The 19,335-nt window shown below is 40.0% G+C and overlaps 1 pseudogene; it reads left to right on the top strand.

Moving 5' to 3' along the window:
• Positions 1-4: 4 nt before the first annotated feature.
• LOC116599966 lies at positions 5-18,625 on the top strand (annotated as a pseudogene).
• Positions 18,626-19,335: the final 710 nt, after the last annotated feature.

Below are 19,335 nucleotides of genomic sequence, written 5' to 3'. Positions count from 1 at the left end.
CGTGATGGGGAGAGCATGGGTGAGTTTATGGAGGGAGGCAAGTGAGAACAACCAGGGAGTGGAGATTTGTTGGGAAGACACAGAAGATGACAGAGAGGGTATGATTACGTATTGCCCCAATTGCCCTCAGCATGTTATTTTAGGACGCCTGGATTCTCTGAAGTTGCCGGGAGAACCCGGCTGGGAGTGTGGTGGGGTTATTCTTCCTGGTGGGGACAGGCACACTGGGAGGGTTCTTTTGCCCCAGCAAATCACCTGGACTAAGAACCTGTTTCCTTCTGATCCACCTAAGCCTGGCATTAGGCTATGGAACTGGGGATGGAATGTCCTACCCACCCACACACACAGAAATTGAGGTTAATTTCTTGGCCAGTCAGTGTTTCTCGACCTTGACACAGTGGACATTTTAGGCTGGACAATTCTCTGTTGTGGCATAGGGACTGTCCTATACATTTGTAGAATGCGTAGCAGGACCCCTGGCCTCTACCCACTGAGGCCAGTAGCAACCTCCATCCCAACTCTGACAACTAAAAATGTCTCCAGATATTGACAAGTGTGCGCTGCATGCAAAGTCACCTGTGATGGAGAGCCACTGGTCTAGAGAAGGGACTCTCATCCTTGAGCCTGCATCAGAATCACAGACTGTGATTTAACTGTCAGGCCTGTTAAAACACAGACTGTTGAGCCTAACTCCTAGATTGCTGATTCAGTAGATTTGGGGTAGAGTCCCAGGATTTAAATTTCTGACAAGTTTCCATGTGATCCTGCTGCTGCTAGTCCACGAACCAGGCTTTGAGACCCACAGGATTAGAGAAATAATAGAACATATTATGTCCTAAAGCCACAGATGAAAATTCATAATGCACACTACTTAGGTATATTGTTTTACTTTTGTTGATATAATGTAGATTTACATTCTAATTGATAATATTAGTTCATTATTAAGGAGGGCACATGTTGCAATGAGCACTAGGTGTTATGTGCAAATAATGAACCATGGAACATTACATCAAAAATTAATGATGTACTGTATGGGACTAACATAATATAATAAAAATAAATAAATTCCTAAAGTTTCTAAAAACATTGTCATTAGACAGACAATAAGCAGGCACCAAACTACACTTTTCCTACTTCCCCATAAAACCTGCCCATTACAGAACAATTTTTTTTAAATAAAGGAAAAGAGTACCTTCAGCTATTATATGTTGTTCCATGGAAAAACACAGACCTGGGTGCTAAGAGTTCCCCAGCATGACCATTTACCTGGGCTGTTGGAAATCTGACCTGCGGGATCTTCTGTAGTCAGGCTTCTGATATGGAACGAGTCAGCCATGGGAATAAAAGGTACAGCATAGGAAATATGTCAATGATATTGTCATGGTATTGAATGATGACTGATTGTAGATACACTTGTGGAAGCATAGCATAAGGTATACAGATGTTGAATCACTATCTTGTACACCTGAAACTAATGTAACATGGTGTGTCAACTCTGTTCAATTAAAAAAAAAAAAGAAAAGAAAAGAAAAGCAGGTGATTCTGGAATAAGAAATCTAAAAAAGACTGCCCTAGGTCCTCACTGGAAAAGACTCTGGTGAGTTTTCCTGATAACCAATATAGTTGTAAGCTTACACAAAGACTTATCCCTAGATGGTAAGAACTGGAAGAATTAACCCAGTAAAAGTTATAAAACACAGTTTTTCCAGGGAACCTCTGAAAGCAGATAGTACATAGAAGATGACTGCCTGAAAACTAGTCAAATAAAAACAAAACCAGAAATTCAGATAAAATTCTCTGCTTCCACTAAAGACCACAGAAAAAAGATTCTACTAATAGTCCCATTTTCCTTCACATGTTTATGTCCTTTCTTGTTTTGATTTTTTTATTGTATTATCTTTTTTCCAGTTTAATGTTATATAATTCTGATTTTCTGTAAAATATTCCCCTTAACTGCTAATTAACTTCTTTACGTTTTTTTGTTTTTTTTTGTTCTGTTTTGAGAGACAGAGAGAGGATACAGGAGGAGAGGGTCAGAGGGAGAGAGAGAATCTTCATTTTTTTTTATTGTGTTATGTTAATCACCATACAGTACATCATAAGTTTTTGATGTAGTGTTTAACTGTTTGCATAGAACACCCAGTGCTCATTACGACACATGCCCTCCTTAATACCCATCACCAAGCTCACCCATCCCCCCACCCCTCTCTTTCCAAAACCTTCAGTTTTGGAAGTTTTTCCTGATTCCATAGTCTCTCCTGGTTCCTCTCCCAATCTGATTTCTCCCCCTTCATTTTTCCCTTCTCTTGATGCCCTCCATTCTATTCCTTATGCTCCACAAATAAGTGAAACCATGTGATAATTGACTTTCTCTGTTTGACTCATTTCACTCATCATAATCTTAAGTAGGCTCCAGCCCAGTGCGGAGCCCAGTGTAGGGCTCAAGATCAAGACCTGAGCTGAAATCAAGAGTCCGACACTTAACCCATTGAGCCACCCAGACACCCAACTTCTTTAGGCTCTAAGGACAATTCCATCTTAACTCTATAATTTATTTCTTTCAAGCTACTGCTAATGCAGTCAACTTAAAGAATTTCTACACATGGCAGCTCCTGGGGGAAAAAACCCACAAATAATGGACATATATTCAACCAATGATTTTGAATTTAATTGTGAACAATGATAGTCTGGTCAACAACTAGCTTTAGGAAGATTAGAATGATACTATTGATAAACATTCATGGAATGTCTCCAGGAAAAATACTTTTCTAAAGTTTTGTCAACAGGAATTAACCAATTTGGTAAAAATTATCAAATATTATCACTCAATCTTACCACAAGAATCACTCCAACACTTGGTCATACTAGTTTTTTTATGAGCTTTCAGAGGTATTTCCTTGGTAGTAATACTGCAAATCTGATCCCCAAACCTCAAACATTTGCTTTAAAAAAAAAAAAAGATTTATTTATTTGAGAGAGCGAGTGAGTAGGGGGTAATGGCAGAGGGAGAGAATCTGCAAGCAGACTTCCCATTGAGTACAGCATCCAACATGGGACTTGATCCCACAACCCATGAGATCACAACCTGAGCTGAAACTAAGAGTGGGATGCTTAACTGACTGAGTCACCCAGGCACTCACCAAAGAGGCTCAAACATTTGAAACCTTGAGGTATCCTAACAAAGTGATGCAAGGTTCAAAAATCCTTGGACATAGAAAGAAGTAAAGATGGTAGCATACTGCTACATTAATCTTACCAATAATTATACTCTTTTCATACAATATATAGAAGAAGGAAATGTCCTTGTGCTGTAAAGATGGACATATAAATAGTCCTGAGGATCAGAAACTATTTGCAAAACCCACAGCATTAGCAAATTTAAACATACCTCATGAAAGTCTCTTACCTTCTTATCCTCTGAGGGAATCACATTCTTTTATGCGAAGCCAGGACTGTAGGAATCTTAGGCCACACCAGTGTATCTCTCCCCAACTCCCTCAGTAGACTATGCGTCCTTTCAAAGAGTCTGAAAATGTCAAGTACACCTGGAATTATACCTGCTAGCTGATGAGAACTGGAACTGGATAGCCCAACATGGTCATCTATTACTGTGCTTCCAACTATCTACCATAACAAATAACACATGTCAAGCTGTATAGCAACATCACACTAGTTTATGTACTTTAGCCCACAGAGTTAGGTGTAATAAAATAGCCTTGGATTTTCTTTGACCAACTGGTGGAAATCTGTGCCATTGAAAACACACTGGATTAACACCAAAGATGAGTTAAAACAATCTAGCCTAAAATAAATAAAATCCTATCTGACTCAAACTGTTTCTTCCTCTCCTAAGTTAGTTTCTCTTGGAGGTAGTGAGGACTTAAATGAGAGGGACAATAGTAAAGAGCACTGAAGAAGGTCCTGAGCTTGCTCATTAGCATAGAACCTGTTATTCTCCTGTGTTCCTGGCATCTTCTATAAGGTCATTCTCTCAGAGTTTTCATGGTGCCCCCCCCAAACTTCCATCTATCGCAGTAAGTCTAAAAATCTAGAGTAATTATCCTTTCTTTCTTTCCCTCTCCAAAGGCAGTTATTTTAGTGGTGAGAAGATTTATCTCATCTACCTTCTATGGTTCAGGTAAAGATATATGGTTCTAGTTCCTATTGATTCATAATCTCCCATTCCTGGCTATTTCTTGGTCTTCCCTCCAAACGAAGGTACCTATCAACATCCTCCTGCAGGGGTCACAGATGCTGCAGATGCTAGAAAAATCCTTGAGGGATAAACTTCCTGAGTCCTTAAGTTGAAAATGGGTCATTCTTAAGGAAACAAGCAGTGAAACTGTACCCAGTCCCTCTAAGCCAGGGTATCAGTGGAGGTCTGGTGGGAACTGGAACTCCCATTACCATAATAACAGGTAGAGTCTATCTGATCTCACTGAAGGTTGAATGGGAAACCTGGGCTTCTATCTCCAGCTTACAGTAAGGAGATCCCTCCTCTTCCTACTCCTTCCTTTGTCAGAACAGTGTCAGAGAAAGCCAACCAAAATGGAAAATTTAAATAATATCCAGAGTCTCATAACATACTGTGCAATATGTCCAGGATTAAAAATGACTTATCATTAAAAACCAGGAAAAAAATGCAACTTGACTGAAAAATGAAAAATCAGCAGATACTAACAGTAGAATACACAGATTTTAGAATAAACTGACAAGGATTTTAAAGCATCCCTCATAAAATGTTTCAGTGGAAAATTACAAAAGCCCTTGCAACAAATAAAAAACTGGGGAGTAAAGAAAAGAGAGTTTCAGAGACCTACTGGACTATATTGAAAGGTCTAGCACTTGAATTATTATAGCCCAAAAAACAGAGGACACAGAGCGGAACTGAAAAAATATTTGAAAAAGTAATGGCTGAAAATTCCCCAAATTTACCAAAATGCATGACCTTACAGATTCAAGAAGCTTAGTGTAATCCCAACATGATAAGCCCAAAGAAATACATGCCAACACATATAATCAAACTTCTGAAAACTAAAGACAAAAGAAAAAATCCTGAAAGCAGCAAGAGGAAAACGATACCTTATTTACTGGGGGAAAAACCAATTTGAATGGCAGCAGATGTGTCATCAGAAAACATGGAGGCTAAAAGAATATGTTGTAGGTATTTCAAGGGCTAAAAAAAAAACTGTCAACCCAGAATTCTATACCCAGCAAAAATATCCATCAAGAATAAAGAGGAAATCAAGACACTCTCTGATAACGGAAAACTAAGAGAATTTGTTTCCAGCAGACCTATCCTAAAAGAATAGTTTAAAGAAATTTTCTAAACAGAAAGGAAACAACAAAAGAAGACATTTTGGAACATAAGAAGAATAGAATGGAAATTATAAATGAGGATAAATACAAAAGACTCTTCTTCTTGAGTTTTCTATATTATATTTAACTCTTGATATAAAAATTGTAACACTGACCAATGTGATTATCAATGTATGTAGAAGGAATACTTAATATTATATAATATATAGAATCTTACTATAATTGAAGGACGGTAATGGGACATCGATGTTGAGAGAGGTGAGAGTGGGTTTGACTATAAAGGGGTAGCACTAGGGGTGGTGGTATCCTGTATCTTGATTGTGGTGGTGTTTATATGAATCTACTGGATAAAATGCCATATGCACACATTGTGACAATGTCAATTTCGCTAGTTCTGACATTGTACTACAGTGACTTAAGATTTACTATTGGGGAATATTGGGTGAGACTGGATAGGGCCTCTTTGTATTATCTTTGCTACTTCATGTGAATGAATAAAAGTTTAAAAAAAATGAATGTTGGTTCATCCACATTCTAGAATGCTATGCAGTCATTAAGAATCATTTTTTAAAAGAAATATGGCTAAAATGTATTTATTTGATGAGAGGGCAACATATCAAAATCAAATACATCTGAAAATTTTCATTTTTGTAAAATGTATTGTGTTTGTACATGAATAGAAGGAAATCTATTAAATTTCGATCTTATTAAGTTTTACAATGGGAGAATTCATGATTTCTATTCATAAATTATAATTCTGACAATTTTACCATACAAATATTTTTTAAAAGATATATTTATTGGGAGCCCTGGGTGGCTCAGTCAGTTAAGCTTCTGACTCTTGATCAGCTCAGGTCACAATCTCAGGGTTGTGAGACTGAGCCCCATGTCAGGCTCTGCACTCAATGTGGAGTATGCTTGTTCCTCTGCCTGTTCCTCCCCCTGCTTGCTCTCTCTCTCTCTCCAAAATTTAAAAAAAAAATCTTTAAAAGATATATTTATTGAGGCAAAAATTAAAACCTAAAAACTATTTGGCATAAATGCTCATCAGGTACCTTCTAATCATAAAACTTCACTATTTCCTGGAAGTAATCCTTGTCCTTATCAAACATAGCTCTTTCGCATTCCTTTCTAAAAAGCTGACTCTCTCCCTTTCTTGGAATGCTGCAGGTTTATGGGACCATCTTTCACACAACCAGGGAAATCCATTCAAGCTAAAGGCCCTACTGGACAAAATACCTGATTTTAACACCCTCAGGAGCAGGTCAGGTGCCAGATGTGAAATGAATATGCTTCTGTGTTCGTATTTTCTATGTGCCTACCATGTCCCTAACAATGTGATGGACTCTAGGGATACAGAAATGAATCACAGTGATAGTGAACAAGTCCTTGTCCCCAAAAAATCCACAGCTTAGAAGAGAACATAGGAAAGTCCACAGACTAATTACAACATGGCATGAAATTTGCAGAAACCAAAGAATGAATGAGATAAACAGCACAGGTAGAAACTTAATTAAAACTATATGCAGTACACTTCCATATTCATTCATTGTTTTGATTTCAAAACAGGCCCCCAACACCATCCTGCTAATGCTAAAGACCAGACACACTTTGTCATTTCTTGCATCTGTTTTGTGGGAATAGAGTCAACCAATGGAAGGATGTGCTAACTTAAGATTATGTTGATTGCTTAGGTAAGAAGCTGATCTTTTTTTAAATACATTAGAGGAAAATTAATATACTAGGCTATAATTAATGTAGCAGGCTATACTTCCAAATTGTAATAAAGCAATAATAATTTTTAACTCCTAACCTAAGGGAAAAATCTATTTCCTACTTTTAAAAATGCCAACTTTTATATACATATATATGTATGTATATAAATATATAAATATACATATATATTTATATGTATATAAATATATATATTTATATTTACATACACACACACACCACATCTTCTTTATCCATTCAAGTTGATAGACATTTGGGCTGTTTCCATAATTTGGCTATTGTAGATAATACTGTTATAAACATCAGGGTACATGTATCCCTTTAAATTAGTATTTTTGTAAACCATACCAACTCATTCACACTAACTCACAACTTCTCATTGTGATACTGCCTTCCCATTGAGATGCTGCACGTTATTGAAACCTACTGTCATTAACAAGGTCAATAAAATAAGGCAGAAAAAAACTATATGTGGTGGAGGTTTCAGGGAGATGTTCAGAGATGGTCCTAGTGGAAATTTTACCAAAGCTGTATGCTGAAATAAGATTTTTTTTACATGGTGGTAAGGTAGGATGAAATTCAAAGCAGAGAAAATAGCAACTGCAAAGCATAAGGCCTGAAAAAACAGAGTAAATTAAAGAAAATTAAGGAGTAAAATGACATGGTTGCATTTTTAATTTCCATCATCAAAGAAAGATGTCGTTTTCAGTATATAGATCTTTCATCACCTTCGTTAAATTTATTCCTAAGTATTTAATTATTTTTGATGCTACTATGAATGAAATTTATTTTATATTTTTTTAGTTAGTTCATTGTTAATGTATAGATATACCATTGATTTTTGTATGTTGATTTTGTATCCTGCCACTTTACTGTAGTCATTCATTAGTTCTACCAGGTTTTGGTCATTTTTAGTATTTTCCATATAAAGATTGTTTTATCTGCAAACAACGACAATTTTACATCTCCTATTTCTTCTTCTTGTCTGACTCCTCTAGTTAGGACTTCTAATACCAGATAATACCTTGTCTCCTTCCTGACCTTAGAGGCAAAGCTTTGAAGCTTTCATCATTGACTATATTAATTGTGGATTCATCATATATGGCCATTATTTTTCTTTTAAGATTTTATTTATTTGTCAGAGAGAGAGCAAGCGAGAGCGAGCACAGGCAGACAGAGTGGAAGGCAGAGTCAGAGGGAGAAGCAGGCTCCCTGCGGAGCAAGGAGCCTGATGTGGGACTCGATCCCAGGACGCTGGGATCATGACCTGAGCCGAAGGCAGCTGCTTAACCAACTGAGCCACCCAGGCGTCCCATATATGGCCATTATTATAATGAGGTATACTCATATACTCATATATAATCATATAATTTTTACCTTTCCTTTTTTAACAGAGCATATCACATTTATTTGCATATATTGAATCACCCTTGCATTGCAGGAGTAAATCTCATTTGATCATTGTATACATTCCTTTTAATGGGTTCTTGGATTTGGTTTGCTAATATTTTGTTGAAAAATCATAGGAAGACATGAATAATATTTGAATAAATATTACATGAATAAATATTTTCCAAATAAATCTAGATGGCCAACAGACACATCAAAAGATGCTTAATATCTTGAAGGGACGGGGGGTGGGAGGGTGGGGGAGCCAGGTGGTGGGTAGTATGGAGGGCACGCATTATATGGAGCACTGGGTGTGGTGCAAAAACAATGAATTCTGTTACGCTGAAAAGAAATTTTTAAAAAAGATGCTCAGTATCACTGATTATCAGTGATATCAGGGAAATATAAATCAAAACTACAATGAGATGTTACCTCACATCTGTCAGAATGGCTTAAATCAACAACATAAGAAACAATCGGTGTTGGAGAGGGTGTGGAGAAAGGGAAACTCTCTTATACTGTTGATGGGAAAGCAAACTGGTGCAGCTATTCTGGAAAACAGTATGAAGGTTCCTCAGAAAGTTAAAAATAGAACTACCCTATGATTCAGCAATTGCACTACAAGGTGTTTACCCAAAGAAAACAAAAATACTAATTCAAAGGGATACATGTACCCCAATATTTATAACAGCAATATCTACAATAGCCAAATTATAGAAACAACCCAAGTGTCCACCAACTAATGAATGGATAAAAAAGTGGTATACGTATGCTGTGGAATATTACTCAGTTATTAAAAAAAGAATGAAACCTTGTCATATGCAATGTTGTGGATGGAGCTAGAGAGTATGATGATAACTGAAATAAGTCAGTCAGGGAAAGACAAATACCATATGATTTCACTCATATGTGGAATTTAAGAAACAAATGAGTATTATTCTATCTTCTTGATGAATTAACCCTTTTATCATTATATAAGACCTCTTTGTCCCTTGTAACCATTTTGGGCTAAAGTCTATTTTGTCTAAATACAGCTACCCCTGCTCTCTTCTGATTTCCATTTGCATATCTTTTTTGTTCCTTCACTTTGAGTAGAAGTGTTTCCTTAAGGATGAAGTGAGTCTCTTGTAGGTAACATATAGTTGGTCTTGATTTTTTTTATCTATCCAGCCACTCTATGTCTTTTGATTGGAGAATCAATCCATTTACATTTGGAAGAATTAACAACGGGTAAGAACTCACTAATGCCATCTCATCGTGTTCTGCTCTTCATAATTCCCTTGTTCTCTTTTTCCTCTCTTGTTGCCTTCCTCTGTAAAACTGGTGGTTTTCTGTAGTAGTAAGCTTTGATTCCCTTCTCTTACCTATTCTAAATGTACTGTAGGTTTTTGCTTTTCGTTGTCATGGGGCTTACATAAAATACAGATATAATGATCTGTTTTACTCTGATAACAACTTAACTTTGATCACCTACTAAACCTCCCCTTTTAGTTCCTTTTCTTTTCTGTTTTCATTGTCATAAGTTACATTTTTATATCAGGTATCCATTAACAAATTTGTACTTATACCTATTTGTAATGGTTTTGTCCTTTAACCTTTATATTTAAAGTGCTTAATCACCACCATATTACAGTATTAGTGTTCTGAATCTGAATACTTATATGATGGGGCGCCTGGGTGGCTCAGTGGGTTAAAGCCTCTGCCTTCAGCTCAGGTCATGGTCTCGGGGTCCTGGGATCGAGCCCCACATCGGGCTCTCTGCTAGGCAGGAAGCCTGCTTCCTCCTCTCTCTCTGCCTGCCTCTCTGCCTACTTATGATCTCTCTATGTCAAATAAATAAGTAAATAAAATCTTAAAAAAAAAATCCCTATCATCTTAAAAAAAAAAAAAGAATGAATACTTATATGATTACATTTACCAATGTGTTGTATTTTTTCATGTTTCATGTTACTAATTAGCATTGTTCCATCTCAGTTTAAAGATCTTTCAGCATTTTAAAAAATATTTTATTTTTTATTTTTGTTTTATTGTATTTTTTTAAATTTATTTATTTGTCAGAGAGAGAGAGAGAGAGCACACAGGCAGGCAGAGTGGCAGACAGAGGGAGAGGGAGAAGCAGGCTCCCTGCGCAAGGAGCCTGATGTGGGACTCAATCCCAGGACACTGGGATCATGACCTGAGCCAAAGGCAGCTGCTTAACCAACTGAGCCACCCAGATGTCCCAAATGAATTTATTTTTAAGTCCTCTCTACACCCAATGTGGGGTTCAAACTCACAATGCTGAGATCAAGAGTTCCATGCTCTACCGAATGAACCATCCACGTGCCCTGCCTTTCAGCATTTCCTTTTAAGGCAGGTCTAGGGGGTAATGAACTCCATCAGCTTTTGTTTGTTGGGAAAGTCTTTATCATGCACCATTTCTAAAAAAACTTTTCTGGGTAAAGTATTTTTGGTTGGCAGTTTCTTTCAGCATTTTGAATATATCATTCCATTCCCTCTGGTCTGCAAGTTTTCTGCTGAGAAATCTGCTAGTATTCTTATGGAGGCTCCCTTATAGATTACAAACTGGTTTTGTCCTGTTTCTTTTATAAGATTCTCTCTTTGCCTTTTGACAGTTTTATTATAATGTTTCTTAGAGTGGTGCTCTTTAAGTTCATTTTGTTATGTGACTTATGAGCTTCATAAACTTGGGTATCCAAATTTCTCCTCAGATTTGGGGAATTCTTGCCATTATTTCTTTAAATAGCTTTTTGTGCTTTTCCCTCTCTTCTACTCTAGAACTCCCCAAATTCACAAATGGGTTCTTTTAGTAGTATCCCATAGATCATGTAGGCTTTCTTCACTCTTTTTCATTCTTTTTATTTGTGTTGTTTTGATCAGTTTCAACTGATCTGACTTTGAGCTCACTTATTCTTTCTTCTGCCTGATTTAGTCTGCTGTTGAAGTGCCCTATCAAATCCTTCAATGCAGCCATTGTACTCTTCACCTCCAAAATTTCCATTTGGTTCTTTTTTGTTTTCTATCTTTGTTGACCTTCTTATTTTGTTCTTGTACTCTCCTGATACTGTTAAATTGTTTATCTGTGTTCTGTTTTGATTCGTTGAGCATCTTTTGATAAATTACTTTGAAGTCTTTGTTAGGAAATCCCTGGATCTCCATTTCTTTGGAGCCAGTTACTAGAGGTTTACTGGGTTCTTTCAGTGGCATCATGTTTCCCCAATTTTTCATGATCCCTGTAGCCTTATGTAAATGCTTTCACATATGAAGAAACAGTCACCTCTTCCATGATTTTGGTAGGAAAGACTTTAATCTGTGAGTGGGGCATGCTGAGTATGCTGGGACCCTAGGTCTAGTGGTTAAGGGCACCATGCGGGCAGCATGTGGTGGTATCAGGTTCATGGAGAGGACTGCCTCTTTGACTCTTGCCAATGGGGTCCTCAGTGGTAGCTTCAGGATCAGGTTCAGGCCCACAGAGGCTAGAGCCAGTGCTGGGAGCACACATATCTGTGGGGCCCAACTGCAGGTGTCTCTGTTGTGGCAGGGGACAATTTCAAATACATAACATAGTGGTGGGGGAGACAGGCAGTTAGGGCCAGGGACAAATGCAGGTCACTGGCAGCAGTGGGGGCCGTGGCTGTTGGCATGTACTACCATGGTTGCTGAGTCTTGGCCACAGGTGCACAGCAGTGGAGGTTGGTGATGAGGGTCAGATTGGGGGCATGCAGGTGTATAGCTAGAGAAGCCAGGTGCAGATGATTGCAGTATTGCAGGCCCGTGACAGGAAACAGTCTGATCTAGGCATACAAACAGTTGTAGGGAACCTAATTATTTGGTGTACTCTCTCAAGGCTGCACAGTCTCTGTCTCAGCATTCAAATGGCAGCAGAAGGCAGTGACAATTGGGCAAATGCTGGGTGATGGGTGTCAGCTGCAGTGGTCTAGGCTGATGTGTTATAGTCATGCAGCCACAGAGCCCTGGGATGACTAATGGTGAAGTTCCCTGGCTCCAGCAGTGGCCAGTAGAGGAGGGAGTTAGGAGGGATTCAGGTGGCTGGCATCAGAGAATATGAATACTTATGGAGCAAAAGATGGTGAAATCGACAGAAGGTCCACAGTGGCTGTGCTGGTCATTGGTTTCTTTAGTGGAAAAAGCTGCTGGTTTGTCTGCAGAGCAGATCATGTTGAACCATGGTTCACTCCCACTACATGGCTGATACTAGTAGTTTCTTCATTTCTTTCTTGTTCCTAGCTATCTCTAAACATCTTGGTTTTTGCCAGTCTAGGTGAGATGAAACAGAAGTGGGATCTTCATGTAGTGCCTCCAAAGTCCGGGGAAGCTGGTTATTCACCCTGATATTTCTTTCCTGGTTGCAGGGTAGAGAAAGCTAGGGAGTTTCCTCTTGGCATTGAGCAATGCCAGCCTGGGGCGATGGATAATGCAGGCAAAAAGAATCTGTCTTCTTTTTTTTTTTTTAATTAAATTAATTTATTTACTTTCAGAAAAACAGTATTCATTATTTTTTTCACCACACCCAGTGCTCCATGCAATCTGTGCCCTCTATAATACCCACCACCTGGTACCCCAACCTCCCACCCTCCGCCACTTCAAACCCCTCTGTTCTTCTTCAGAGTCCATGAGAGACTATGGACTCTGAAGAATCTGTCTTCTTCCTCTTTTTGTACAGTTGGTCTTGGGTTTTTATTCCACCGTGCTGCTGAAGGTCCTCAAGTGGACTTCATAACTCTCCCAGAGTTATTTTTGTTCATGGGTAGATGTCTAATTGTAGATCTTTGTGGTGGGACAGAGGCTGGGTTCTCCTACACTGCCACTTTGGTGACATCACGTTTAAAAATAAAGTTTGATCAGTAGTATCCTTGCTGAATAGGAAATGTATTTTTGTTTAATACTTTCCAGATATCATAGGGGAAAATAGCTTTCGGATTCTGTACTGCTTAAAGTAATATCTTCCTCTTTTCTTCAATAATCCCATATCCGTTTTTGAAAATTTTGCCAGATATATTTGAATGAGTATGTTAGTTTCATGAAATTACAGTATGTTTAACAATGGTATGATTTCTTTTTAAAGAAGAAAGCATATTTAGTTCATCACCCTTTTCTGGGTTACATCATTTAGAGATAGACTTTGTAATCCTATTATCTGTATCAATTTTAATAAAGACATGTCTTTAAGCCTACATATTTTTAAAATCTTTGCCCTAAAGCAAGATATGCTCTTTTGGTCAAAGATTGTGCTTGTTAATTATCATTTTCCATAAGCTGGCTGGATTGGGTTGGTCACAGCCTCAAGTCTGGCTGCTGACACTAGCTTTATTTGGACTGTTTTTTTGTTAACTGCTGATGGAAGCAGATTGAGCAATGTAGAAGTCACAGTGTTCTCAAGAGTAGAAAGAAAAGGCAGTGCATAGTCACTTCTCAAGCTTCTCAATAAGTTTTAGGGAGATAAAGAAATATGGTCATTTTTGTTTGTTTGAAATTTTAAAGCAATAGCTGAGTTAGGAATACTTTTGTTCAAACATTTTTTGTTATTAATTAAATAAGGGAGTCCTTGACCCTACAATATAAATAATTCCTAAATAAACTCAATATGCCAACACAAAATACTAATAGCTTAGTATTTAAAAACATCACAGTATAATGAAATCCTGAAAACTAGTACAGCAAATCACTAAGTACAAACATTTTGGTTCATTTTACTTTTCCCAACCTAAACAGGAGATCTCAGATAACCTTGATCACTACACCACTACTTACCAAAGACACTCCAAGAAATACCAGGAATTCCTAGGCTCACCAGAAGTCATCAACTGGACACATTTGTAGATTCAAAGTACAGGGACTGGATGTGTGCTGGCTGCTGATTTGTTCTGTGTTTACAACTACAGGGTCACGTTTCAGCAGCAGCCCTACATCCCTTCTATCTCTACTCCAAGTCTATGTCCAATATTTATCTCAGCTGCCACCACCTCCACTGAACCAAAACTTGAAGACTGCATTGTAGGGTTCTTATAGGAAATCACGAGCAATATAATTTTTTTTAATAGCTGAAGACTTGTGACTTATTCTCCAGGAACTAACAGACAGCATGAGTAGAAGAGTTTCCCTCTGTCTCATTTCAATTTTTTCATTCTGTCACATTTATAAAGGAGGAATTCAGTGGTTAAGAATATGCTCTTTGGAGTCAAACTACCTAAGATTGTGACTTTGCTGGGATCTAGCTGTGTGATCTAGGGTAAGAAACAATCACTCTATAGATAAGGCTTTTTTTAAAATGAGGATTATGGTAATATAGAACTATTTAAAGATTAAATGAGATCTTGAATGAGAAGTGCTTAGCACTGTGCCTTTTTACCAGTTAGGTTTTCAAACCATGCCCACATAGTGCCTTAAAACATTAATTTTTAGTTCTCAATTTTGTGGGTCAGCAGATTGTACTGGACCCAACTGCTTGTCTTCTTCTGCTTGTCTCTTCTAGATTCACCCATGTGGCTGCAGCCAGCTTGGGGCATCTCTGAGCCGGGAAGACCAGGTTAGTCCTAATTCCACATCTGGCTGGTGATGCTGGCTTTGTCTGGTCTGGCTGCTGATTGGGCTGAAGGAAGTGTATTGGGCAGCATATAGAAGTCACAGAGCTTCAAGGGCAGAAAGTGAAGGCCTTCGTGCAACCATTTTTCAAGCTTCTCCCTGGGAAATGTTTTTATTGTTCCACTGGCCAAAGCAAGTTTTGTGGTCGAGCCCAGACTCAGTCCAACAGGGAAAATCAGGACAGTGAAGAAGGAACAAACTGAGTCCACTGTAGACTTTGAAGTCCAAACTTCAATAAAGTTTTTTTTTTTTAATGGAAGACTTTTTTTTTCTTTTTTTTTTAAAGATTTTATTTATTTATTTGACAGAGATCACAAGTATGCAGAGAGGCAGGCAGAGAGAGAGAGAGAAGGAAGCAGGCCCCCCGCGGAGCAGAGAGCCCGATGTGGGGCTCGATCCCAAGACCCTGGGATCATGACCTGAGCCGAAGGCAGAGGCTTTAACCCACTGAGCCACCCAGGCGCCCCTCAATAAAGTTTGATTATTATGTTTACACCTCATGCCCTGGGACAGCCACAGCTGTACTGTGATACGTTCATGAATTGTAGTGTTATCCCAATTTTAAATTTTTAAAAATGGAGTGATTTAGCATTGCCCTACAGAGGCCACGTCATGACCAAACACATGGTTTGATGTTAAACCCACAAGCATACCAGATCCTTGGCAGCTTTTCTCTGACACTGAAATAAACAGGTTCATCTCCTATGATTTCTCCTTTTCCCTGTGTAGGTTCACAGTCCACCCTGAATGAGGTGAGAGAAAACGTTGCAGCTGTCAAACTAGGCAAGCTCAAGCAAACACAATGTGTTCTCTGTGTGATCTCTGAGAGAGCAAAGAAGCTGGTCCCTTCCCAGATGGATGCAAAGAACTTAGCTCCAGTGGTGGCAAACCCAGGCACCTGGGAGTTTGACAGCGATTGCTCTCCACTATCCTGTCTCTCACTACGGATGGAGCTTGCATATTAGGGTTCAAAGACTGCCACCAAAAAATCAATACACACTAGAGTGGCTTAAAACAAGAGAGATTTATTCCTTCACAATTCTGGAGGCCAGAAGGCTGAAGCCAAAAGATCAGCCACCCCCATGTTCCCTTCAAACCTCTAGGAGATAATCTGTCCTTTTGAGTGGACATAACTTTCAATCCACTTATACCTCCCAAAATCCTCTTCTGGCTTTAGTTCTGACCTCCATACCATTTTCTGCAAAGGAGCCAGAGTAATCTTCTTTTTAAAAATGTCAATTAAGGGCACCTGCATGGCTCAGTTGGTTGAGTGACTGCCTTTGGCTCAGGTCCTGATCCCGGACTTCCAGGATCTCGTCCCGCATCAGAGTCTGCTTCTCCCTCTGACCTTCTCCTCTCTCATGTTCTCTCTCACTCATTCTCTCTCAAATAAATAAAGTCTTTTTTTTTTAATGTCAATTAAGCCATGTACCTCCCCTGCTTAAAAGACTCTAGTACTTACCCCTCACCTTACAATCACGCTAAACTCCTTAACAGCCCTGTAAGAGCCAGCATCCACCTGCCTCTTCAGACCTCACCTCCTGTCTTGCTTAATGCCCCCAACACCACCAGCCTCCTTCCTGCTACCTGATCATCACAAGCTTGGGCCCTTGGAATCAGCTCTCCCCTCTGGCCAGGGGTACATTTTCCCCCTGACCCCACCTCATCTTTGCACGCATGACTTCTTTTGTTGTTCAGGACTGCTCAAATCCCACCTCACCAGAGAGTCCTGGCTAACCCCCCCGACCTAACGTCACCCCCCAGTTATTTTCCACACAGGGCAGTGTTACTTTCCTCATATGACTTATAATTATTTGAAATTAGCTACTGTAATTAACTTACTTATTTGATGTTTGAATCTACACTCCCTAACCCCAAACAGTATTACAAGCCCCACAAGAGCAGACACCTTCTCTGTCTTATTCACTGATAGATCCTCAACAGCTGGAATAGTGCCAGGTACACAGCAAGTGGTTACCGAGTACATGTTTAATGAATTCACATCACAGAACAAAAGATTTCCAATAAAGAGAATTTATTATTTTTATTTTTTTAAGATTTTATTTATTTATTTGACAGACAGAGATCACAAGTAGGCAGAGAGGCAGGCAGAGAGAGGGGAAGGGAAGCAGGCTCACCGCCAAGCAGAGAGCCTGATGTGGGGCTCGATCCCAGGACCCTGGGATCATGACCTGAGCCGAAGGCAGAGGCTTTAACCCACTGAGCCACCCAGGCACCCCTCCAATAAAGAGAATTTAAACAAATTATATATTCCCCCCACTGATGTCCAGTCTACCACTGAACAGAATTAGGAACTGATGTGGAGATTTGATCTGGAGACGCCCACTCCCATGGCTCTGTGTGTTAGTACGCATGGAAGAGCTTTACCCATGCTGTAGCCCATGACAACCTAGGAAGCACCTCTACCTCTAGAGTCTCCCTGGATCCATTTGTCTACACTGAAAGACAGACAGGACAGGAGACATTATAACCATTTCCCTGATGGAAGACAGGTCCAGTTGATGGAACAGCTTATCTAGCTCATGCAGGTGGTTAAGGGCATAACTGAGGCTCACGTCTACATCTCCTGTTTCCACACTGTGGGCTCCTTCCAGAAACTTCCCGAAGCCCTTCTCCAGCAGACTTCAGACTTCAGTGTCCTGTAAGGGGGCCTCTGCCCGCACTGCCCCTCACTGCCTCTCCCTGGACTTGAGCTCTCCACAGTGGCCAAGGAGCCTCTGACACCAACAGACACAGCTCTGGTTGGACGGCTTGCTAGTGTGTGCATTGGGGGCACTTCTCTAATTGTTTATAAAACATTTTTCCTTCTGTGTGAAATGAGGATAAGAATGTCTGTCCTGTCTAGCTTGAGGCTTACTGCAGCTAATTTCTGTGGGATGCTTACTAACCTGCCATGACTGGTTCTAAGCACCCACATCCATTGGCTTTCAGCTTCCCAGTGATCCTGTAAAGGAGGTATGCCTGTCTATAAGATGAGGAAGCAGAGGAGGAGAGAGAAGGAGTCATCTGCCCAAAACCACACAAGCAGTCAGATTATGAACCCAGCCACTCTGGCTGCAGAGCACAGACCCTGAGGACATGTTCCTATTTGCCTCTTAGGACAATCGGGGGGGGGGGGGGACAAATATAACATTTCACAGTATGTGTGATATTATGGGCTGTTCTTTCCCCTTGTTCCCAGGAAAACCAAGAGATGTTTCAACTCTCCTCCCTGGATATACTCACACTTGTTTGGTGAATAAATCCTGGCATTTTGGTGGCAATGAGAGGAGCCAGAGATCCGTTGAGTGATGATTCTGGGCCGTCCCCCACCTTCTGCCTGCTGGGGCAGGAGGGGACCCCTGTATCCTGGAGCCTGATGGACCAGACAGGTAAACTGCGGATGGCAAGTAGTGGGCCTGAACACCGGGTCCAGAGCCTTGTGTCCTAGGTCCCCCTTGCCCATTTCCAGGCTCTGGGACTGGAAGGAGCCAGCCACATCATGCGAAGCCTGAGCCATACCCTGCAGAATGTCCCCGTGCTCTGAGACCGGAAACAGTGGAACTGTGTGCCTCTCTGATGTAGCCCTAAAGTACTGGGTGAACTGCTGGGGGACAGACGGCTGGGTGGAGAAAAAGAATCAACTGTAATCAGTGGTAACAGAGTGGACTCCCAGCTCTGGGGAAGCAGTGCCAGTGAGCAGGACAGCCTGGGTTTTCCCACACTTCCCACGCTCAACTACATCACAAGATCCCCTCAGTGCCCTCTGTACAAAGCAGGCCAGATGCTCTTTGTCCCATCTTATAATCAGTGCCAGACTGTCCAGGAACTCCTAGCTCATGGACCTTGGCCAATTGGCCAGGAAGTTTTAATATTTTGTGGGTTCTATGATTTTCCCCTTTGGCTTTCTATGGCTTTTTTTTCTTTCTTTCTTTGATTATTGGCTGGATAGTGGCCTGTCTTCCGAGTAGGACTTTGCAAGAGAATGCTTTCCACGTCATCTCTCAAGCCTTGTATTATAATCATGTGAAATATATTAAACACACACACACACACACACACACACACACACTCACACACACACACACTATACATATCTGCTGCAGTAGAGAGAATTAAAAGAAAAAGACAAGACTGACTACTGTTAATATCTTCCTTTGCAACTCCTACCCCATGAAAGAGATAAAGGCTGAGAGCTTCCTTCAATGCCCTCCCCCTGGCCCCATATAATAGAGATTACTTGCTTGGTTGCAGCCGCTTAATATAGGGGACCCATGAAGGTCGAGGAAC

The sequence above is a fragment of the Mustela erminea genome, chromosome 9 (genome assembly GCF_009829155.1).
Source record: "Mustela erminea isolate mMusErm1 chromosome 9, mMusErm1.Pri, whole genome shotgun sequence".
In the NCBI taxonomy this organism is placed as follows: domain Eukaryota; kingdom Metazoa; phylum Chordata; class Mammalia; order Carnivora; family Mustelidae; genus Mustela; species Mustela erminea.
Note: the sequence above shows the minus strand (reverse complement) of the source record. Positions and strands in the feature narration are given on the sequence as shown.